We start from the raw sequence: 25652 nt of genomic DNA, 5'->3' as shown, positions 1-25652 counted from the left end.
TCGTACGTATCAAGACAGAAACGATTGTGCTCCGTTTAGATATGTTTTATTTATCCTCATTCTCCTGTCACACTGAAGAGATAACATAATAGAAGCGTGTTCCTTGGCCTGCAAAACGTGCAGTTAAAACTTGTCATGGTGGATAATTGCCTGTTCAAACTGTGAGAAGAGCACAGAAAATGTCACGGCTGACTGGGCGGCGGTGTTTATATACCTAGGCACCATACGCAAGCGACACGGTACGCTTAATCTGCCTTGCCAACGAAACAAGCTATGAACGGCATATTTGGCGCTGTGACGTTGAGTGTCCTCTTCGTGGCGCTGCTCTTGTTATCGTAAGTATACAACCTCCTGCATCGGATGAATGGGGACATTATATGCAGCTGAGAAATAGCGTGCAAATGGCCCCATTGCTGTCATCACGTTTCTATACACGAATGCTGCAGCAGGCGAAGAAATTGAGTAAATGTTAGCGTACACCTGTTTTGGACTTGCAGAAGCCGTGTCAGAACAAATGTTTTGACCAATGTGTATGCGTTTGTAAGAGACAGGTTGCGGCGCAGTTTCGACATTGTACTACACGACAGTTGAATATAAGGAAATTCTATAAGCTGCCTTTTAACCGTCCGCCCTTTGTCAAATCATAAGCTGCACATCAACCAAAGAAGATGAACAAGGCGCTCAATGAGGTTTGACTCAATAACCTGGTGGCAATGTAATTATTACTAAGCTCTTTGCCTGCCGATGTGGCGGCCGGTGGGTACATGTTCCCTGGCCCGGCTTCACATGGAGCAGTGTGAGCATTTTTTTTATTTACGATAGTGTTGAATTAACATTGCAGATCAACTTGAGTCAAAAAGAGAGCAATACACTCTCAGAAAAAAAAAAAACGATAGTAAGTGTCAAAAAACGATCAAATTCTTGACCTTTCTATGCGTCATGGGCTTCCAATTAGCGCTTTTGACGGATAGTAAAGGTCAAGAATTTGATCGTATTCTGACGGCTATTTTACAAGTAAGCCATTGACTTAACTATTTTATGCGTAGAGTCTTTATGCTTATATTTCCCCTTATTACGGCCGTATACCTCTACTTATACCGGATAGTATACGTCAACACAGAACGCTGTATAGGCATAACAGACCACTTTGTCGCTGCAAGGTAAAGGACTTTGTACCAGCGTAATCTTCAGAACAAATTGCATGCACAAAACTGCGAGATTTGAAAGGAGCGTACAAAAAGCGACACTTGAGGTGCTTCTCCGGCAAAACGGTTACGCCTGGGATTGTGCGCTTCAGGCGCACAGACAGACAATCACTTTTTAGGTGCTTATCGCAGATATTACACACTGCGAATAACATTCTACATACATACACACATATATATATATATATATATATATATATATATATACGCTACAAAATGTAGGTTCGAACGACCAGGATGTTGAATATAGATAGGGGAGAAAAGACACCAGAGACTGAAGTAGGGAGTAGGGGAAGTTATTTATTAAGCTGGCATTTAAACTAAGGGTCTGGGGAAGTCTACGTTTCGGCGGAAGCTCCGCCTTCTTCGGGACTGAGACGAAAATCTATGTACAAGGTCTTTTAAAAGGTTACAAAAGTGTCGTCACAGTTGGTACAATTCCACTGCGAGGCAGTCGTCAGTGAGTCATGTTCTGGAAGATTCCGGAAGGTTCCTGGGTCATCGGCCGGGGAGATTACGTGTCAGAGTCTTGGGTCGCGCTCGTTGAAAACCTGTTGTCCGGGGTGTTCTTAGAGTCATTGTGTCCAACTGTAAAGAAAAGAAGAAAAGAGGCAGCGGGCACTCCGAGGACATACAGAAAAAAAGTTATCCGGATATGCTTCTTACAGTTGATAGCACTCCTTTATCCTCATTTATTAGAGATTGGAATTTGTAGATCAAGTACGATTCGCGTTGCTCTCTGCAGCGATCGGATGTGAAATTTGACTCTAAAATAAAAAGTGCGACGTTATTAATGGAATGACCGGGTCGACTAAAATGGCGAGAAACCGGGAGGCTACCTTTTTTCGAAACATCTGATCGGTGGTTATTGAATCGAATCCTGAATGAATTTTTACTTTGACCTACATATTGCGCGGAGCATGTTGTACATTGAATGATATAAATAATGTTACTGGAGTTACAGTCAAAGTCGCCATTGATTTTAAGGGAGAAGTCGGAGTTTGTACTCTTGACCGCTGCCGTGCTTTGCATTGATTTGCATATTTGGCATCTTTTACCATTGCATGGATGGCATCCCGCCGTAGGTGTTAATGGTTTGGGAACTTTGGAGTTGACTAGTCTATCTTGGAGGTTGCGGGCACGTCTGTAGGTAACTCGTGGCTTCTCGGCAAATATTTGTCGTGTCCGTTCAGATTGCAGAAGGATGCTATGGTGGCGGTGGAGGATACTGTTAATATTACCCGCGCCTGCACCAAAGGTAAGAACAAGGTTTACGCGGTCGCCCTTGGGTTCGTCGTTGCGTTTACCGAATAAGTTCCTCCGGTCTGTTTGTCGTGCTTTGGACAGGGCGTCTCTTACTAGACTGGGTGGAAAATTACGATTAACGAAGGTCTGCTCTAATTCCGCGAGGTTTTTGTTTAGAACATCGTCGTCCGAGCAGATCCTCCTGTATCGGAGTGCCTGGCTATAAGGAATGGCGAGTTTAGTATGGCGCGGGTGGCAACTGTTAAAGGAAAGGTACTGCTGAGCATCAGTTGGCTTTCGGTACAGGTCAGTGGAAAACCCCTTCTCGGTTAAGGTTACTTTTACATCTAGGAAATTAACAGTCGTTGCCGAGAAGGAGTGGGTGAACTTCATGGCGGGGAGTACCAGGTTGAAATCGCGAATAAATCCTGTGAGATCTTCTTCGGAGTGTGGCCAAACCATGAATATGTCGTCCAAGAAGCGTTTGTATAGACTAGGTTTTTTGTCGCGCACGGCTAGAAATTTTTCCTCTAGTGCACCCATGAAAATATTTGCGTACGTTGGTGCCATCTTGGTTCCCATAGCTGTGCCATTTATTTGTAGATAGTGGCGGCCGTCAAATTCGAAGTTATTATTTTTGAGGATCAAGTTGAGTAGAGTTGGTAATACAGATGGGTCAACCGCGCGATCGGAGTACTTCAGATACGCCGCCTTCGCTGCTAGCACGCCATCCTCATGTGGGATGTTAGTGTAAAGGGAGGTAACGTCTAGCGTTACAAGCAAGCTTGCATTGGGTGGTTCACATTTGCTAAGTATTTCGAGGAAATGGTTGGTGTCCTTAATATATGAGGGTAATCGGGGAGGTATATCTTTAAGGAGGTGGTCAACGAAGCTAGAAATTTTCTCCGTGGCGGTGCCGATTGAGGAAACTATAGGTCGCCCTGGGTTTCCTGGTTTATGGATTTTCGGTAACATGTAGAACCTGCCTGGTTTAGGGTTTTGGGGGGCTAGAAATTCATATAGGCAGGAGTCGATTATTTCACGCGCTTTTAGGGATTTTAGGGTTTTGGTGATTTCGGCAGCTATCTTATCTGTTGGATCACTGTCAAGCGGCTCATAGAACGTGTTACAGCCCAGTTGTCGGAACCCCTCGTTAAGGTAGTCCTGTTTGTCCATCACTACGATTGCCCCTCCCTTGTCTGCCCTTTTGATAATGATATCGCCACAGTTCTGTAAGTCGGAGAGGCTGCGCTGCTCAGCTGCTGTTAAATTTGGTTTAGTTTTGCGGTTAGATGGATTGTTGTATGCGTCAAGTACATCCCTTTGAACAGCCTTGATGTACATATCCAGGGCTTTGTCGCGGTTGGCATCGGGTGTGAAATCAGAAGTTGGTTTAAAGGGATTCGGATTGGAGTTAGGTTTGTCGAAAAAATATTCTTTTAGGCGCATACGTCTTGCGAAATTGTCCAAATCAAGATGGAGTTGATATTCATTTAGTTTAGCGTTGTTGGGGCAGAATGACAGACCCCGATTCAGAAGTGAGAATTCTGAGTCGGTGAGGGTGCGGGATGACAAGTTCACAACGTTTTGTGATACAGTTACACGTTGTTGGACGGAAGAGGCCGCACCGTCCAATTCACCATCATGATCACGTTGAAGTTGGGGCAGTAATAATTGAGTAGAGGTGACCGGGTGTTTATTTACCGAGATACTTTCTGGAGGCGTTTCATTATTATCAGCTAAAATAGGTGAGCATACTCCGTCCCTGGCAAGCTTTTTGTGTTTAGTTCTCGATACGAGCTGTTCACGGGACCTGCAAAATTTTGACAATTCTTCTTGATGGGCGTCGGATAATGTCGTCGTATCGTGGATGATTTTCGCTTCTCGAGAAAGTTCGTTAATAGAGTCATCGCAATGAGAGATTAGTACATCTATTAGCGCAGTAGAGGCATTTTGAACGATGTTATTCCACTGACGGGAAAGTCTATCATCGAGGGGGAATGTCGGGTTCACTTTAATGGTCAACCCTCTAGGAGTTTTTTCTTGCTCTTTGTAAAGTTTGAGTGCGGCGCGGTGAGAATTGTAGCGTATTTTCTTATCGCATACTTGACGGAGCCTAAAGAACGCTTCAGTCTCGGGAGTTACGTCGCTATTTCGTTGGGAAAATTTACGCTCACCGGCGGTTAGTCAGTCGTGCTTCGATGTGGTGCTGCGGCCTCCTCGTCGCTGCCGTTGTTGAAGGAGGGAGTCTGCTTCCTGTGGTGTAGGCCACACCGGGTCCGGCACTCCAGGGTTGTCCTGTCGTCGTCGTGGCAGTCGTCGGAGGAGCCGTGGGACGAGGTCCTGAAGATGAGCGCTGATCTGTCGGACGCCCTCGAAGTTGGGGTGGAGGCCGTCCGCGGCTAGCACGTGGGGTGGGCGTTGGTGTTGGAAGCCGTGGTCGAGGTAACACAGGTGCGGGGAGCTCCTGCACAACTTTACCAGTCGTCGATTAAATTCGAACGCCCGGGGGTTGCACTGGAACTCCCTGCGCCTGTCAATAAAAGGTCGCCGTCGGTTATAGGATCGAGGTAGGATCAGTGTACATACCGCCATTTCAATCCCGCGTCGGGCTCGGATCTTGTCGAGCAGTTGCTTGTAGTGCGAGATGGCCAACTCCGGTTCCACGTATGGCATGTCGTTGGTCCCGCAGTGCAGAACCACCAGCCTAACTGACCCCGGCAGCTGGTCTATCTCCTCGATGAAATCCAGGATCCGGCCACCGCTTCGGGACACAAACATCGTCGGCATCGAACGGGATCTGCAATCGAAATGGTGGCGCAAGTGCTTAGTCTGGGAGTCGCCAAGTACTGCGACTGTAGGGGCGTAAAAGGGATACTTCCTAACTATCTTCTCTCCGTGTCTTCTGCTGGCCATCGTTGGGTAATACGCTACAAAATTTAGGTTCGAACGACCAGGATGTTGAATATAGATAGGGGAGAAAAGACACCAGAGACTGAAGTAGGGAGTAGGGGAAGTTATTTATTAAGCTGGCATTTAAACTAAGGGTCTGGGGAAGTCTACGTTTCGGCGGAAGCTCCGCCTTCTTCGGGACTGAGACGAAAATCTATGTACAAGGTCTTTTAAAAGGTTACAAAAGTGTCGTCACAGTTGGTACAATTCCACTGCGAGGCAGTCGTCAGTGAGTCATGTTCTGGAAGATTCCGGAAGGTTCCTGGGTCATCGGCCGGGGAGATTACGTGTCAGAGTCTTGGGTCGCGCTCGTTGAAAACCTGTTGTCCGGGGTGTTCTTAGAGTCATTGTGTCCAACTGTAAAGAAAAGAAGAAAAGAGGCAGCGGGCACTCCGAGGACATACAGAAAAAAAGTTATCCGGATATGCTTCTTACAGTTGATAGCACTCCTTTATCCTCATTTATTAGAGATTGGAATTTGTAGATCAAGTACGATTCGCGTTGCTCTCTGCAGCGATCGGATGTGAAATTTGACTCTAAAATAAAAAGTGCGACGTTATTAATGGAATGACCGGGTCGACTAAAATGGCGAGAAACCGGGAGGCTACCTTTTTTCGAAACATCTGATCGGTGGTTATTGAATCGAATCCTGAATGAATTTTTACTTTGACCTCTGATTTACTTTGACCTTTACTGATGCTCAGCAGTACCTTTCCTTTAACAGTTGCCACCCGCGCCATACTAAACTCGCCATTCCTTATAGCCAGGCACTCCGATACAGGAGGATCTGCTCGGACGACGATGTTCTAAACAAAAACCTCGCGGAATTAGAGCAGACCTTCGTTAATCGTAATTTTCCACCCAGTCTAGTAAGAGACGCCCTGTCCAAAGCACGACAAACAGACCGGAGGAACTTATTCGGTAAACGCAACGACGAACCCAAGGGCGACCGCGTAAACCTTGTTCTTACCTTTGGTGCAGGCGCGGGTAATATTAACAGTATCCTCCACCGCCACCATAGCATCCTTCTGCAATCTGAACGGACACGACAAATATTTGCCGAGAAGCCACGAGTTACCTACAGACGTGCCCGCAACCTCCAAGATAGACTAGTCAACTCCAAAGTTCCCAAACCATTAACACCTACGGCGGGATGCCATCCATGCAATGGTAAAAGATGCCAAATATGCAAATCAATGCAAAGCACGGCAGCGGTCAAGAGTACAAACTCCGACTTCTCCCTTAAAATCAATGGCGACTTTGACTGTAACTCCAGTAACATTATTTATATCATTCAATGTACAACATGCTCCGCGCAATATGTAGGTCAAAGTAAAAATTCATTCAGGATTCGATTCAATAACCACCGATCAGATGTTTCGAAAAAAGGTAGCCTCCCGGTTTCTCGCCATTTTAGTCGACCCGGTCATTCCATTAATAACGTCGCACTTTTTATTTTAGAGTCAAATTTCACATCCGATCGCTGCAGAGAGCAACGCGAATCGTACTTGATCTACAAATTCCAATCTCTAATAAATGAGGATAAAGGAGTGCTATCAACTGTAAGAAGCATATCCGGATAACTTTTTTTCTGTATGTCCTCGGAGTGCCCGCTGCCTCTTTTCTTCTTTTCTTTACAGTTGGACACAATGACTCTAAGAACACCCCGGACAACAGGTTTTCAACGAGCGCGACCCAAGACTCTGACACGTAATCTCCCCGGCCGATGACCCAGGAACCTTCCGGAATCTTCCAGAACATGACTCACTGACGACTGCCTCGCAGTGGAATTGTACCAACTGTGACGACACTTTTGTAACCTTTTAAAAGACCTTGTACATAGATTTTCGTCTCAGTCCCGAAGAAGGCGGAGCTTCCGCCGAAACGTAGACTTCCCCAGACCCTTAGTTTAAATGCCAGCTTAATAAATAACTTCCCCTACTCCCTACTTCAGTCTCTGGTGTCTTTTCTCCCCTATCTATATTCAACATCCTGGTCGTTCGAACCTACATTTTGTAGCGTATATATATATATATATATATATATATATATATATATATATATATATATGTGTGTATGTATGTAGAATGTTATTCGCAGTGTGTAATATCTGCGATAAGCACCTAAAAAGTGATTGTCTGTCTGTGCGCCTGAAGCGCACAATCCCAGGCGTAACCGTTTTGCCGGAGAAGCACCTCAAGTGTCGCTTTTTGTACGCTCCTTTCAAATCTCGCAGTTTTGTGCATGCAATTTGTTCTGAAGATTACGCTGGTACAAAGTCCTTTACCTTGCAGCGACAAAGTGGTCTGTTATGCCTATACAGCGTTCTGTGTTGACGTATACTATCCGGTATAAGTAGAGGTATACGGCCGTAATAAGGGGAAATATAAGCATAAAGACTCTACGCATAAAATAGTTAAGTCAATGGCTTACTTGTAAAATAGCCGTCAGAATACGATCAAATTCTTGACCTTTACTATCCGTCAAAAGCGCTAATTGGAAGCCCATGACGCATAGAAAGGTCAAGAATTTGATCGTTTTTTGACACTTACTATCGTTTTTTTTTTCTGAGAGTGTATTGCTCTCTTTTTGACTCAAGTTGATCTGCAATGTTAATTCAACACTATCGTAAATAAAAAAAATGCTCACACTGCTCCATGTGAAGCCGGGCCAGGGAACATGTACCCACCGGCCGCCACATCGGCAGGCAAAGAGCTTAGTAATAATTACATTGCCACCAGGTTATTGAGTCAAACCTCATTGAGCGCCTTGTTCATCTTCTTTGGTTGATGTGCAGCTTATGATTTGACAAAGGGCGGACGGTTAAAAGGCAGCTTATAGAATTTCCTTATATTCAACTGTCGTGTAGTACAATGTCGAAACTGCGCCGCAACCTGTCTCTTACAAACGCATACACATTGGTCAAAACATTTGTTCTGACACAGACTAAGCACTTGCGCCACCATTTCGATTGCAGATCCCGTTCGATGCCGACGATGTTTGTGTCCCGAAGCGGTGGCCGGATCCTGGATTTCATCGAGGAGATAGACCAGCTGCCGGGGTCAGTTAGGCTGGTGGTTCTGCACTGCGGGACCAACGACATGCCATACGTGGAACCGGAGTTGGCCATCTCGCACTACAAGCAACTGCTCGACAAGATCCGAGCCCGACGCGGGATTGAAATGGCGGTATGTACACTGATCCTACCTCGATCCTATAACCGACGGCGACCTTTTATTGACAGGCGCACGGAGTTCCAGTGCAACCCCCGGGCGTTCGAATTTAATCGGCGACTGGTAAAGTTGTGCAGGAGCTCCCCGCACCTGTGTTACCTCGACCACGGCTTCCAACACCAACGCCCACCCCACGTGCTAGCCGCGGACGGCCTCCACCCCAACTTCGAGGGCGTCCGACAGATCAGCGCTCATCTTCAGGACCTCGTCCCACGGCTCCTCCGACGACTGCCACGACGACGACAGGACAACCCTGGAGTGCCGGATCCGGTGTGGCCTACACCACAGGAAGCAGACTCCCTCCTTCAACAACGGCAGCGACGAGGAGGCCGCAGCACCACATCGAAGCACGACTGACTAACCGCCGGTGAGCGTAAATTTTCCCAACGAAATAGCGACGTAACTCCCGAGACTGAAGCGTTCTTTAGGCTCCGTCAAGTATGCGATAAGAAAATACGCTACAATTCTCACCGCGCCGCACTCAAACTTTACAAAGAGCAAGAAAAAACTCCTAGAGGGTTGACCATTAAAGTGAACCCGACATTCCCCCTCGATGATAGACTTTCCCGTCAGTGGAATAACATCGTTCAAAATGCCTCTACTGCGCTAATAGATGTACTAATCTCTCATTGCGATGACTCTATTAACGAACTTTCTCGAGAAGCGAAAATCATCCACGATACGACGACATTATCCGACGCCCATCAAGAAGAATTGTCAAAATTTTGCAGGTCCCGTGAACAGCTCGTATCGAGAACTAAACACAAAAAGCTTGCCAGGGACGGAGTATGCTCACCTATTTTAGCTGATAATAATGAAACGCCTCCAGAAAGTATCTCGGTAAATAAACACCCGGTCACCTCTACTCAATTATTACTGCCCCAACTTTAACGTGATCATGATGGTGAATTGGACGGTGCGGCCTCTTCCGTCCAACAACGTGTAACTGTATCACAAAACGTTGTGAACTTGTCATCCCGCACCCTCACCGACTCAGAATTCTCACTTCTGAATCGGGGTCTGTCATTCTGCCCCAACAACGCTAAACTAAATGAATATCAACTCCATCTTGATTTGGACAATTTCGCAAGACGTATGCGCCTAAAAGAATATTTTTTCGACAAACCTAACTCCAATCCGAATCCCTTTAAACCAACTTCTGATTTCACACCCGATGCCAACCGCGACAAAGCCCTGGATATGTACATCAAGGCTGTTCAAAGGGATGTACTTGACGCATACAACAATCCATCTAACCGCAAAACTAAACCAAATTTAACCAAAAATAAAACTACTATCTATGAGATGATGCAAAATTTCTCCAATGATTCCGCGCTAGTGTGCGTAAACGCCTTTGTATTGCCTTTTGTAGGTTTCGGGCTTCACGGATGTGGGTTGGAAGACGGGTGCGGCGGGCACGGCGCTCAGCGCGGCGCCGTACGGCACGGATTCGTTCATATTCCGCGTCGGCGGCCGTGAACTTAGAGGGTAAGGTGAGGACTGTCGTTGCGGCGTCCACGGCAGACACGACTTCTCGGGAGAAGTCCTCCATATTGTCCGGAGCATGGTCACCCACGTGGGGCCTGAGTGTAGGCCTGTAGCACTGCCAGTCTGTCCTCTTCACACGGCAAGAGGGGCAGGCCCGCCGGGGTCCCAGTACGCTAACCAGGACGGGCAGGTGGTCGCTTCCGAGCGAGTCGGCGTCGACGCCGCACATGTTATGGGCATTAAAGTCGCCACAGAGAAGACACAGAGACGGCACGCTGTCGAGTAGATGTGCCAGGTCGTTGCCGTCATAGGCTGTAGCAGGAGGCAGGTACAGATATATCACCGTGAGCACGAGGTCGCCCATATGTACGGAACAGCAGACATACTCCCCAGTACCCACGGTGAGGACCGGCCGCTTAATGGCATCTCTGTCCATGGGAGCTGGAGGTAAAAGTGAGGTAGTTCGATAGGCGGAAAGCCTCGGTGATTCCACATTCGGAGATGCACAAAAGCGGGAACTTGTGGCGCCAAACAAACTGGCGAAAGTCAGACACTTTGGGCTGGAGGCTCCTCGCGTTCCATTGGAAGGTTGTCGTCTCTTGGTACAGCATGACTTAATGAGTGGTGGTCGTGGTGGTGAGTGGTGGGGGCCTAGTGTCGGCCTAGACCTACTTGGAGGAATGAGTCGATTTCGCTTTCGAGGTTCAGGATCGACTGGACTTCCGAGAGAGCGGTACATTGATGGAGGGCGGTGACAATGGCCTTGAGCGCCGCGAAGAGGACCCGACGGATGATAGTTGGCACGTGCGCGCCGTGTGATCGGTCCCAAGATGCACGGTACGAGGGCCGTGGGTAAGTGCGGACACTGGGGGTAAGGGGCTGCTTGGGTGCGGCGGGGGTGGAGGGTGGGTTGGGGGCTTCATCCTGGCGACCGTGGCCCGGTAGGGGCGGGAAGTCGCTCTCTGTCCTGGCGGGCTGCTTGCATGGGTCTGGTCCAGACGCATTACCGGATGCGCGCGAGCCAGCTCTGGTGGAGCGGCCAGGTGTTACCCTTTTCCTTCGGCTTTTCCGGCGTTAGACGTTCCGCACCTTTTCAAGAGCAGCTCTGTAACTGCTGTCCGAGCGAGAGCGCTCCCTGGCAACGCGCCTCTGTTCCTTGAACTTCGGACAGTCCCTAGAAGTGGCGGGGTGCCCACCTCTACAGTTTGCACAGACCGGTTCGGTACCTGGACATTCAGCGCTGTCGTGGGATGATCCGCAGTTGACGCACGTTTCTTTACGGATGCAGCAGGCAGCGACATGACCGTACCGCAGGCACTTGCCGCATTGGGTGGTGCGGGGCAAGAAGTCACGGACTTGCATAGTAAGGAGGTGAAAGGTGATTTGTCTTGGTGCCTTCGATCCGAGGAACGTGAGCTTAACAGCTCCCGCGTCCTTCCGTATTCGTCGCTGTCCAGCGGTTGGCGGATCCGACTTGAGGGCCTCCAAAATCTGTTGGTCCGACAGCGAGGAGTCGATGTCAGTAATGACGCCATAGCACGAGTTTGGCGGACGTGGCTCGTAGGACTGTACCGGAACAGAGCAGATTCTGGTGAGTTGCAGCAGCGACGCTTTAGCGGAAGGCGCAACAGGGTCTACCGCAATAAGGTTCTTAGAGTAGTTTGGGCGGATCTCTTTCATTCGCCCGGGCAGCTCCGAGGTGAGGAACTGGGAGACCTTGAGGTGGTTGAGCCGTGCAAGGTTCAAGGTTCTGTCTACTGGGCAAAAATCACGGTCGTGCCCTCAAGGGGAGGGTAGTGACCGGTGACGCGGTGGCCAGCTTTCCGGGGACGCTTCAATACATCTTAGAACGGTTCGTCGTCGGATGAGGATCTACCGCTCGTTGAGGGCACGCTTCTCTTCCTCAGAAGTATGGTGCTGCAGCTCGAGGCGGAATCACTGTCAACATTACTTGCCTCCTCTGTGGAGCACGGGTGGCCGGGGGACGCCGCTGCCTCCATCTTGGGGAGGCGGGCGAGTTGCACTCTACGCCGCCGTTCGGGGGGCTTACGGGGGTTGCAGTACAAGGTGTGGAAGGAACAAAACGCTCTGGAATCTCGAAAGATTTGGAAAAAGAAACAAAATCGGCGGAGCAGCAAAATCGTACGTGTGGACAATTCAGCTTCGTCGTCGTAGTGTTGCGGTTCGTCTGCGAATGCCCCCTTATAGCTGTTTTCTCAGTGGACAGATGCTTTGTCACGTGCTTTCTCCAACAATTTATTTGGCTCAGTGGTTAGCGTGCTAGCCATGTCACGTCGAGACTGGGAGGTACCCGGGTTCGAATCCCGATGCCGGCTGTGCTGCCTGGGGTTTTTCCTGGGTTTTCCTCAGACGCTTTCAGGCATGTGTCGGCACAGTTCCCCGAGAAGTCGGCCCAGGACGCACATTTCACCATCACCACCACCAACAATTTATTTCTGTCATGCGCAGAGACATACTGTCATAGCGTATTGGAAGACAAGGTTTCCAACAAAACAACTCCGATTTTCGTTATCATAAACCCGAAACCTGGGGTATTTTACCGCTTTTAATGTGCACTACACAGGTCCCGGTTTTTATCACTTTTGTCACCTTTGGTATCATATCATAGGTCCATGCGCTTGGTGCAAACTGGCGCGAAGGTCACTCTGCGCCTCCTCCAAATGTTCTGAAATTGAGCATTCTTCGCCTTTCTGCTTGTTGTTCTTCCTTTTTATTTTTATTTATTTTTTGGGGGAGGGGGTGGGGGCACTCCGCAAAGTTTCTTGGCGGTGGCGTGAAGTGACCGTGACAGGCACAACTTGTAATAGAGCATTGCAATGCACTCATAATGACGCCAACAACAAACTGTAGTGCATGATACGGCGAAAACAGAGTAACAAGTGCGAAGTGCCGTGGACCGTCGTTTTAGTACATCGTACGCTAACGGCTTTCCCTTACAAAAACAATTTTCACCTTTTAGTGGTCCTCTTATGTACTTCCTTTATACCATGTCACCTTCCTATCGTTTGCTCCTTCCTTTGTACCGGGTATACAGACAGTCTACCTACCTCTTGTGCACTTCCTTTGGCTTTCACCGCTGTGGTCGTTTTAACGACTTGGTATGCAGACTGTTGGTAGACCATTAATGTACCACTACAATAACGCTTGCTTGCTGTTCATTACGGATGGCAATAATTTCGAATGTGGTTACTGATTACATTACACTTTAGTGACATTAATTTGACGACCGCAAGCTCACTTGCAGTGAGTTTGTACAAGCGACACGTCAGAAAAATAAATAAAAACTCACGTTCACTAAGAAAAAAGTACTAAATTTCTGATTAACAGTTGTATCGCAAATAATTCTACAATTAAGGGACTGCAGATGTTTATGCAATGGGGCAGCATCAATGAAATCCACAGAAATTCAAGCATCACAGTAAGTGGCACAATTCTTAATACCAATATGTTAAGAGTCACGGTTACGTAATGACGTGAAACAAACAGAACATTGACAAAGCAACAGCACACTGTAAAAAATAGTCGTGAAAAATACGGGCATATCGTAGCGGGCGCAATTCCGTTGTTTCAAATCACACGCGTTTCCTGTTATTTCGCGGGGGAGGAGGTGTCTGGGCATGCGCACTGGATCTGCATGGCCTCCAGCAACCGGCACCCGTGTGAGGAACGCAAGCGTGCCCCCACTGTCAAAACCAGGCTCAAACAGCTCCCCATAGAGCCCATAGCTTGAGATAATTCACACAACACTGGTCACACGACCAACGAGAGTGCAACGTTGTAGAAATTATGCAATGCCAGTCGGCCAATCAGGAGCCTTAACTTTGGCTGACCTTTCGACCGGTTCTGGCTACCATCGACTTCTACCGGATTTCACGCCTACCGCCGTTACCCGATATTCAAAATAACTGAAGCTTCTTTTGGCTAAAAGAAATATTTATTTGACACAAAGCACTGATTTAAAGATCTGATACATGGGTGCACTGTGAATACAAAGTCCACTGCGTTGCTGACGCACTGTAACTAAGTTCGAACTTGAAGCAAAACGAACACAGCTCTCGAAATCCGACAGGGCCCGCGCTTGTTCTTCACTCTCCAACCGCTCCAACTCACGGAGCATTCCAGTTCTGGAGTTGATAGACTTTTCGTGGGATAATAGTCGTGTCCAAGAACAGCCCAACACACGTTGAATCACATCGACGCATGAATAAACAAGCGAACACTTCTACAAACTGTTCGATCTGCCGATTGACATCACCCAAACACGGAACACAACAGGACGCCTTGCCGGCCCATGTTATGATGAGCATATTCTTTCGTTGTTTGCGGAGCGGAAAAGACGCTTGTGTGGCACGTAATCGTAACCCTGTCTTTGTTGTCAGGCCTCAAAATCCGACGGCGCCCGAACGCGTTCTTCACGCTCCAACCGCACCAGCCCACGAAGCATTCCAGTTCCGTAGTTGATAGACTGTACGTGGCATAATAGTCGTTTCCAGGAACAGCACAACACGCGTAGAATCACGAACTGTTCTGCCGATTGACATCACCGAAACACAGAACACAAGAGGACGGACGCCGTGCCGACTGACGCGAGCTATTTCGAAACTATGCTGAAACGTCCGCCGGGACGCTGCACACACATGCGCGCGTACAAAATGCGATTTCAAAACGTTGTCGACCAATCGAAGCGCGCACACAGTCTGGGCCAATGAGCTTGCAACGTTGTAGATTGGCGCAGTGGTACATACTCTACAGCCGCATCCTCTGTTACCTGAGGAGGACTGGTCAAAACCATGAAAGTCGAAGCTGTGCCTCCCTCGTTGGCTTTCGCAAGAAGATTTTGAAGGTATGTGAACTCTTATTATGTCCTTTATGCTGTCAGCTTTTTAGAATAAAAGGAAATATGCGCCGCCGTTGTGTGTTACCAAATACGTAGTGAATGGCGCCTTCTTCAACGGAATGAAGTCGCCTTCCGCTGTGTTCTCATTTGTCACACTGTCCATGTCGTAGCCATGCATGTTCTTCAAACTTCCATCTCAAACCACTAAAATGAGCAATGTGTAACATTCTGGAACTAGTGGATGGGTGTGCGTTCACCCTCGTGGACATTTGAAATAGGCCGGATGTCACCAACGCCGGTTAACGAGATTGAACGCTCAACCGAGATTGAGGACCCTTACACTTTTTTATTAATAAGGTTAATTCGGGACGCAAGATTTATTTTAGAAATGCTTGTCAGTGCTGTCGAAAGAGAGTTGAATCGCAGTTCCAAGTCGAGGGACCCTTGATCTCGTTTAACCGACGTTGATCGAATGAGGCCATTGTGTACAGCCGTCGTTCATATAATTTTAAGTGTTTGCACTATTTATGAGGCAAATATCAACGCTCTATACAGAGTGCATCAAAGAAACATGTGGATAAAACAGTAGCAGAAATGTTGGTAAAAGAGTTGGCGAGACGTATTTTTCCTTGTCCCGTATACACTAGAGTATCTTCGTTGTTAGCACCAAAAGCGTTCGACGACATTGCCTGATATGAACGGGTACAAAGTTACGGCACCGAACGGTAACCGAAGTTACCGCACCGGTCTGGGCGTATACAGACAAGAAGCAAGCAGCAAACGAGTATGTACTCTGCTGTGAATGCAAACTATCTCAAGTATACCTTTATGACTTTTAAAGGCACTTCCAAATACATTCATCTATACATAACGTATCGGTGTCATGTACCCAAGGAGACTGGAATGGAAGCCGCAAACAAGAAAGTTGCTGCAGCCCATATAGGGCGCCCGTGATGAACATGGCTGCCCAGGACAACACATCTTTGTGTTGAAGCCGGTTTGTGCATATTTTAATGAAGAGTATGAGGTCTGCAAAATTCCACACTGTAGGTTATCATGCACCATCTTGATTCTGAGAGTTCTGTGATAATATGATCATTGACACATTTCTTGGTGACACACATGAAAAAGAAAATATCAAAGATCAATGTAGTATGATTGACATCTGAAGGTTGTGTCAGGGCAGGGTGTATGAACTTTAATTCAGACAAGCAGTGCTTGTCTGAATGTCTGGTCTCTTGTCTGGTCTCTTGGAAGTCTTCTTTGCCTGCTATTGGCACCTTGCAGTGGTCATTTCTTCTTCTTTGTGAAAAACCGGCCTCGGTGGGTCAGTCGGTAGCGTGTTCGCCTTCTGATCCCGAGATCGCGGATTCGAACCCGGCCGAGGACGTCAGCAACTTGGTGGCAGGGTACAAGTTGCTTTGACACGCCGTCTTCCGCGAGGGACGTTAAATACGGGGTGCCGTGTGATAAGCTTTCATCGCACGTTAAAGAACCCTCAGGTGGGCAAAAGCAATCCACAGACCGACCGCGTCGCTCATGATCTCAGTTGTCTCGCGACGTAAACACCCAATTATTATTATTCTTTGTGTAAAACATATTTCTGTTTTGTGCAACTGAAAGAAGGTATGCTGTCACAAAACAAGAGTCTGTGCTGCAGCTGCAACATGGGCTCTCAAAGCATTTGCAGCCACTGCAATAGATTTATGTACATCTCTCTCTTATAGGGTTATCACTACTACACTTCTCAGGCATTGTTCTTCCCTTGGACAACGACAAAACGCTAACTGCAAGGAGCGTGGAGAAAGGATTGGCGCTTCAGCTCGGAGTGTATTTCAACTACGATGTGCAGTGCCTGCCACCACGTTTCTTATGTTACAATTCATGCAATGGTATGCGTTCTCATGTATTACACTCATCGTATCATAAATCGTTATCACGTAGTCGAGAACTACTTGGCTGTATTTGTGCTTGTATTGTTCATTGTTACCGTGGGGTGACAATAAGTTTCACGGCCATGTGTTTCAAATGTTTCTTTTTTCTGTCTTTCTATTCCTTGGTTTCACAGATACTGAAAAACCTGGTGCTGCTCTAGGCAACGTGGCGTTATTGGGCAACTTGGTTATCATACATTCACTTGTGGACAGCTAGGTTTGCAAATTTTATTGTGCCAGTTCCGGTGGCAGAAGAAAATTGGTGGCCTTATCTAATTCATGAACAGATGGCCGACCTGCAGATGAAGCTTTGAAGGCAGTTCAGCACCTCATATGGTACAGCATGAAAAATTAGGATTGTTGAAAAATGCCCTCCTTTTTATTTCACAGCTATTTGGACACATCAGCACTGAAAGAGGAACAAAGCACTCCCAACGGTAAACAAGCTTAAGTAGCACGTCTGTTTGCATTCTATCACTCATGTGCAAACTGGGATAAAGTTGACCCCATAACGTATCCCATGATACGTTGAATCCCATGAATGATCCTATAACGTGATAAAGTATCCCATCAGCCCTTTCTTAGTCTGCAATTTGGTACTGATTATTTCTATTTGATCCACATTTCCCAAAATTTCATACTCTAGACCATTAACCATTGTGCTTTTGAGGCCCTATTTGTGAGTCTTGGTATTGTTCCTTGCATCTTCTGCATGTGTTTGTTAGGATAAGCTGAATACTACAGGGCAGGCACAACAGACATACTTCTGTGTTTCGCGTACTTTGTTCACGTATGTGCATTGTGCTTTCTAAAGTGCACAGATTCAAACTGTGTGTTGAGCACTTTAGTTTATACATAAATATGTCTTGTCTTTTAGTATGCCTTACACTCAATGTTCCTAATTTCATGTTTTGTTCTGATTTCAGGAGCCATTGCAAGCTTTGGAGCCTTTTTTCATATTGCTTTATGAACACACAACATGTGGTGTTGGTGTCTGGTAATGATAGAGGCCGAACGCGATTCCATAAAATGATAGACAGTAATTTTTACAAGCTGGTGCGTGTTTCTATAATACAGGAGCCCATCATAATAACGATTAGCCATTAAACAACAAGAACACGGTCTCATCTTTTAGCTGGGGTGAACACGTAATGTAGGAATACAGCGACATGTGAATTTCACGAGTTTGTGTCGTATATGTTGAAAAAAACTTTTTCGTCTTTTTCACAGTGTTCACAATTAATACAGCTGCCATGCATTTCCAGGTTTTTTTTTTTCAGGGAATATTTTTTGCAGTGCAGCCGGCACTTGTCTGTAAACTGCCTCACATATTTCACATTTGTGCACCTGTACAGTTGCAATATCATTTTTATAACCACAAATTTAGAAAACGGAGAAGAAATGGAGGGGCCTGGCCCGCCAAGGGTATCTCTGGTGGGCAGACTTTGGCCAGACAGTGGGTAGATTTGTGGTCACCAAATGTCGGTAGACGTTCTACAGGAAGGTGTGTTCCAATAGCCCATAGAAAGGTGACGTGGGTAGTAGACAGTCTGGATACTTTCTACACACAGTCTCACGGCTGGCTGATTAATGTTCTACCCACTTCCTGTAGAAAGGTGATCAATGTTTTTGTAAGGGATTGCGCGCGGAAGGGATAGTGCTGGGGTTCTGCGCACTGCGCCAAGCTCTCTTTCTGTTGTGGGCGTGCGCAGAAGCATCAATGCTGTCCCAAATGCACTAAAACTAAATTAGTAAGTGTTAGTAGCCGCCGCTGCGAACCCGGTAGGCTACCGCGTCCACCGCACCCTATCAACACTTACGCATAAAACCCCGACCTTTACGGTTACAGCGGACACGTTGACGGGTACCATGAATAAAACTCAGCTTGACGGATATGGCGTCAGCCGCTTTGTCGAAATTTACGCTTAGTAAGGGTAAGACTGGATGTAAGCGTAAATTTATCCGTTTCGTTTCTGAGAATGTACTTTTGGAAATAAAAATTGTCCTACATTGCAACATCATCCTGACTCACCACATGAATCATCGGCGGCTAGAGCGCTGAGCTATTTAACTTAATGGCCAATGTGCGACTTCCAATCAGCATATGTATGCCGGTTGCGAAACAAATGTTAGTGTAGGACAACAAATAGGCATAGAGCAGGCAAAACGGTGAACTGGGCCTATTTGTAGTACAATTAAAAGCGTCAAAACCACAAAAAGGACTTTATAACACAGATGGTGCTACTTGTGGTACTGATGGAAGAAGCTGGAGTGGATGGCACATACGTACTTAGAAATGTTTTGACACGGACAACCAATTGCATATTTTGGATACACAACGACAACAGAGCCTGTGGCCTTAAGGCATTATGGGGAGTTCAATGTAATCCTAGGCCGTGGCGTCCCATAATATCTTTAGGACCTTAGGCTCTGGGGTAACCCCAGGAATAAATCTGTAATAGGGGGAGAGGGGTAAAACGCGTTTCAGTTTTCGCGGCCCAGCTACCAACTCTAAATGCACAGGACTGCTTTGAGTGCAAGACACCACCAGATTGGGTAACCCTCTTACTTTGAAAGCATTACCTTTCTCTTTCTTCTCTTTAGCAGAAACAGAGCGGAACTAAAATGTGTGAAGCAGAACCGAGCCCAAAAACCTTCCCATGCGAAGCCTTGTTTTAAACATCTGCATCGGCAACAATACAGTTAGAGTGGCCTGTACTTGAGAAGTACCCACAGTTATTCATGTTGCTTGTGTAATTAGTCGGAATTCACCCTCCCCTCGCATTTAGCCACCTCCAACTGCTTTCTATGCTCCAGTACGCCTTCAGTATCGTCGTTATGCGTCAGTAAAAAAAAACATCGACTGTACACACCTTGTTAACTTTATTAATTTCGAAGATTTCGAGAAGAATTTGGAGTACAGTAGTTAGCATCATAGTTTGGCGGCCAAGATTTCGAAGCACTAATGTAGCACGAACTGACCAAGATGCCCAAGTGGTCCGTATACTATTATGCGTAGCATTCATTCACTTTTGTTTTTGACTGCATGATACTAATCTTCGAGGTAAGGAGGGGCTATTCTTCAAAAGGTTCGCACATAGCACTTATCAATGAAAATAACACCATCATCTGTGCGCGAGCCATTTCTACCAGTCAGTCGTCTTGTGAAACAACAGTCACAACAATTAATAATTTGGTTGCAGAGACCATTTTACCAAGTGTGAGCCCGCCCGTCAACAGAAGCCCACAACCATGAAATCAGTCTGTCCAAAGACGAAGGTAAATAGAATCTGATAGTCACTTGATCTTTCGAGCTCCCATGCTTTCAATCAATCTTTATGTCCACAAAACGCACAGGATTTTCATCTCTAGCAAAATATGCAGCTGTAGAAAAGTGACGCCAGAGAATGCGGTATCAATGTTCTATATCATTTTTTTTCCCCGATGTGCTCACACAACACCAACCATGCTGGCACAGAAGAAAATAAATGTTTCCCTTGGTTAACGGTCATCCGCTGTTCGTGTGCGCGCCTACCACACGCGCACGTACAGAAATTAATATGTAAGTAGCATGATACATGGAACGAAGGGGGGGGGGGGGAAGACGAAAAACGCCGGCCGCTGAACCGGTTGGTATTCTATAGCAAAAGGTGGCGCCTGTTTCTGTGTGTCCCTACGCTGTGCGTCCTGTAACGCTTTACAGCGCTTTTTGCACCTTTTGCTAGGGAAAAAAAAAGAGTTTTAGCCGAAGCCTATCATAAGCAGATTGTTGAACGGATGCGGGAATTCACTATCCACTTGCTGCATGTGTGTGGTTTATTGGGATGCGAACATCCGATCTGGAGTCAACTGTGCGTTTGGTGTCAACCTCTGTTGGAGTCAACCTTTGCGTAATTTCTTTGTTTAAAATTCCCACGTATCCACATATCCTTCGATATACCACGACCAACATACGAGAGCGTAAAGGGGTGAAATCACCTGTGAAGTTTAATAATTGTTATAATCTACTTTGGACCATAGCGGGAAATCAAGGAATCTCTCCGTTATGCGCTATGTTGCACAATGTACAGGATGTACATACATGCAGGGTGCTTTACAAGAAGCGGGGCCCAATTTTTCAGGACTTGATGGTTCATTTCTCCGTCGACAAGTGCGCTTCATATTCCTACTTGCGGTATAGCACTTTGACGTAATGTTGTAAATGTCCGCGCTAGCCGAATGAGCTTTCATTATTAACCTCGTGAATTCAGAAAAATGGGTCGGTGGTTCGATATAGCCCGCTTAAAAAGATGTAGAGTAGAACCTTTAGGTCCTTAACCCGCAAAAATTGAAACCACCATGAGCTCATATGCGCAGTGTCACAGAAGGAAAAGATACGGAGTTTTCTTTCACGTGCAGTCGCATTATGTCACCTACTCAGCTGTGTTGAATCCCATATGAACTTGCTACCGTTTCCCTGTGCGTGATGCTTTGTAATATAAACAATCAAAACGCGCGTTGATTAAGTCAAGTCTCTACACAACGCGTTCTGTGTACTCTGTCATTCCAACTCCGGTGCGTCTTCTAAAACTGCGTTTCAGAGTCGCGAGTGTGACACGCGCTCAGGCAAAATTTGGAAGGCGGCTCATTGGTTCACCGGACTCACTGTCATCCATACGTCACGGAGACCGTGAGGGCTCATAAAGAGCGCCACGGTCATGCATCGTTTAGTAAAAAGATGCAGAGTCCACGTGGTCTTGAGCTGCTACTTAACGCTCCCAAAAGCTAAACTTTCTCTTCGTCATGGCAAAAGGGCAAGGCTACAGGCCAGCTGGTACATGGTGAAAAGTTTGCAACCCGAGAAAGGGACAGAGGAGGGATGACACGAGTCGTGTCGTCCCTCCTCTGTCCCTTTCTCGGGTTCCAAATTTTTTCTCTTCGTCGTTGCACATACACAGGACTTCCAATCCACAAGTTAGGGCAAGGAAACGAAGATATAGAAAAGAAACGCGATAACGACACTTCTCGGCTGCACGGATACGGGTGCACCAACAATTGTGAACAGACAACCAGCGTGGGTAGAGCGACGGAGAGACGAAAAAACAACTGCGTGTACAGCAGAACTCGCCGAACGCCGGCAAATTGTCCGTTTTCGCCCCTTCTTTGTGCAGCACAAAAGCTAGCGGCCACTTTCGTTTGTGCAGATTTTAGACCACCGGAGCCGACTCTACAGCCTCCTAATTTAAACCACTCACCTTTTTTTTTTTTTCATTAAGGAAATTAGTCAAGGAAGTTCATTAGCACTGGCGCTAACTCGTGCAACAATATTTAAAGGGGAATTAAAATAAAGAAAACAACTTGTTTTTGAGATGAAAGCTAGAGTTTCAACATTCGTTCTGCAACCGAAATTATTTTCTTTTTTATTCCGTGTTAGCGCCGCGAAGCAACTGTGGCTCTGAGCGGCGTACAGACGTGGATATATATAGAGAGGGCAGCAGGAAGGAGTGGGGGACAGGGGGGTTAGTATGCGTCCTGGGCCGACTTCAGGGGAACTGTGCCGACATTCGTCTGGAAAGTCTTCGGAAAACCCAGGGAGAACCTCAGACAACACAGCCGGTGACAGGATTCGAACCCGGGTCACCTCACAGTCGCGGCGTGGAAAGCGGTCATCCTAACCACTATGCCACGGGAGCTGGTGAAATTATTTTTATTGGCGTTGCCGTTTGTCACGAATCCACAAGCGAAACGTTCATGAAAATGTCGTCGTTGGCGGCGGCCGGTCGGATGATCGGGACGCAGGAACAGAGGCAGTCAACCGGCAACATAACATGTGCTCGGGATTCTGTCGTGTATCCGTGCGTTTCGAACATAGTCCGCCGGTGGTCCTCTACACGTACGCCGCTTCGTGCGCCTTGCTGCGTTTCAAAATTGACGTGCTTACCTACCATTCGTTACATTAACGAGAAATTTGCCGATACCGCGAATGATGCAAAAATTTCACTAACAGCATGTGTTCACTAGCAGCTAAACAAAATTAGTTCGTCTAACCGATCGCACTATTCTTTTATACCGAAACCACTCCGCGGCGGGGCATGCATATTCGGTAGTGCAGCTCCTCGATGCGCGAAGTGAAGCGTAAAGCTCGTGAAGCGTGCTCGCGGGCTGATGCCGAGAGAAGGAGGAGTTCGGTATGATTTTGTTTTTGTAACTTCGTAAATGGGCAGAAATTTTGAGTGTCAAGCCGCACTACACAATGAATCTTAATTAAGGTAAAATAATTTACAATCTACCTGAGGTGGGCATTTTAGTACACCTTTAAGTAGCCAACATCATAAACAAGCATATGCAGAAGAAGTTTCAGACAAAAAATTAAGCGTGAATTCACGAAAATTTTACCCCGCTGCTCGTGAAGCATCCTGTGTGTATCTTTAGACTTCTTACCTTTTTGTGCAACCTAGCGATGATCCACCTCTGAGGAACTACACGTTTTCTGCTGTTAGTGGATAGTTAAAAAAAGCATGAAGGGGCCACGTTTTCCTACGACGCAAACAGGACAAATTCAATATCTCATGTACTTGTATTTTATGAGCAGTGTCACTGGAAAACAGACGTAAAGCGGTGCAGTTTCCTGAGCACTGCTAGATGGGCGGCTAAATTTGCGTTGTCTTCGATTTCTTTCTGAACTGCAAATAGCGAGGACTCAGCTGGACCGCTTACTGGGAGATCGCGAAAATCCTGGCTGATTGGTGATGTTTCAACTTTATTGCGCTGAGAAATAGACATATCGGAGAATGTGGGCACGTCCAAATTACTTCATCATTCCGGACCTGTTTTAATGAACATACAGAATTAGTTTCATACATTCCTAAAATGAGTCTGAGGGTTAAATTATAAAGTTGCGCGGAAACGTCATCTTCTTACTGCTCCACGAAACTGGAAACTGCGGCGGACTCGTCATGTGAAAGATGGGAAAATAAAAAAGTGCAAGGGTGCAGGCGAGCTGATACATTGTAAAACGACGATAAAACCTGAGACACAGAACAGAAAAAAGACAACACGACACGTTCTCAAACTCAGCAACCCATTTAATGACACAACCTATACTCCCAATAACCTCCTGATGGGTGGAAAGGGGGAAACAGAGGGAACACTAACACAATTGCCTCGGGGCTTAGTCCCTTTGAAATCAGCTAAGAATCGCCCAAACGGGTCATGCACCTTTTTCAAAACACTGGTCTCTTAGAAAAGCGGGAAACAATTCCGACATTCTTTCAAATGTTCAACCAGTTCAGAATTTCCTGAAAGGCTGTCTGCATTCGTTTTATGCACTAAGAGCCCAATGTTTAAGCATCTGCCCGACTGTCCTACGTACCAAAACCACATGTAGAGTTTCACGTCAGAGAATCACCCCGAGTTTCGCGTTATGTGCTGTCACGCTACGTTCTCCTCTAAGCTGCGTTCACTCCATCTGAATTCACTGGTTACCATTCCAACACGCGTGATGTATTACGCGTTTCTAACGGAATGCAATCAAATGTAAACCTTATCTCCGTTCTCGTTTCCACAGGCTCCTCTGGGCTAACGAGGGACCCATAACGAAATATAGAAAGAAGCTCCCTTGGGAGACTACTCCCGGCAGTACAATGCTGTGGTCTACCTCATATTGCGGAAGAACTAGGCAGTGGACTAAAAAGGAATAAACAGCAGGGGGGCGTGAAATGGCTTCACCGAAGGCTGACGGATTTTGTCGTTTTCTCGGCTTTGATACTGCACCGCCCAAAGTCGCCGCAGTTTGAACGCTTGCGGAACTCAGCCCATAGAACTTTTTGTTGCTGTTGTTGTCGTTGTTGCAACCTCCTAATTTAGACGACGGAACCATTTTTCATTTTGTTTTATTGTATTTCGGAAGCTCGTTAAGACAGGCGCTGACTGGTAGTGCTGAAAAAGCCTGCCGTTGTCAGCCTCACAGAGGTGGGCAACGTTAGAGTAGTACATACTAACGACATAGCGGTGACTGTTCTACCAATAGTCTGAGCGAGTTGGATGTGCAGTGCAATGTGCAGAAAAAAAATTGAAGAAAATGCTGACCAGCTTCTCGAGAGGTATCCTATAATAACACACAAAGCCGTGAGAATTCCGTCCGTGACACGAGAATTTGATGATCTTATTCATTCATTTTTCTCCATCTGAATTAGTGCGTAGTCGGAGGGTCTGGCTGTGGTTCCGAATGCTACTGCAAGACACCAAGTGTGAGCAATCGGCGTTACGGAAAAAACGAAGGTTCCTGCTGGAAAAAGGTCTCAACCCGTCGAACTCCAACTGATTTCAATCTAGCAGACGCATTGTGATCGACGTTCGAATGGAAATTTGAAATAAAATTTGCATATTGTTGAAATAAACTCATGAGTTTATAAATGTTACACATCGAATAATCGTATTGTTCTATTTTACGATTGAGTTAAATAGAACTTCTGGTTTGATGTCTTCGATCCTATGTATCGAGCTGAAATTACCAAATTTAATTCACCTCCATTAAAGCAGGCAAATCAAATTAAATACAACAAAGAAGCATTAAAAACGGCACTTATTGAGCCTATCAGGAGATAAGTAAAAACCTCTACTTCCTTTCTCGACTTAACACTCAAAAATTGTTAGACCCCCGTCTTTGAAGTCCCCTTTCACCAAATCATAATCCTATCACCAGCAATGGGTACAGTATCGCACAACAGTATGTTCATCCAAGTTGAGAGTCTTTTTT

The 25652-nt window shown here is 46.5% G+C and overlaps 1 long non-coding RNA gene across 1 annotated transcript; it reads left to right on the top strand.

Moving 5' to 3' along the window:
- The first annotated feature begins 218 nt into the window (after positions 1-218).
- On the top strand, positions 219-25280 carry LOC135368277 (uncharacterized). The gene is made up of 3 exons (XR_010414736.1): positions 219-335; positions 20119-20194; positions 25090-25280. It is a non-coding gene; the product is annotated as an uncharacterized LOC135368277 (long non-coding RNA).
- The last annotated feature ends 372 nt before the right edge of the window (positions 25281-25652 follow it).

Source organism: Ornithodoros turicata, chromosome 1 (genome assembly GCF_037126465.1).
Source record: "Ornithodoros turicata isolate Travis chromosome 1, ASM3712646v1, whole genome shotgun sequence".
NCBI classification, from domain to species: Eukaryota; Metazoa; Arthropoda; class Arachnida; order Ixodida; family Argasidae; genus Ornithodoros; species Ornithodoros turicata.
The sequence above is the reverse complement of the archived record's forward strand: the minus strand, read 5'-3'. Positions and strand labels throughout refer to the sequence as shown.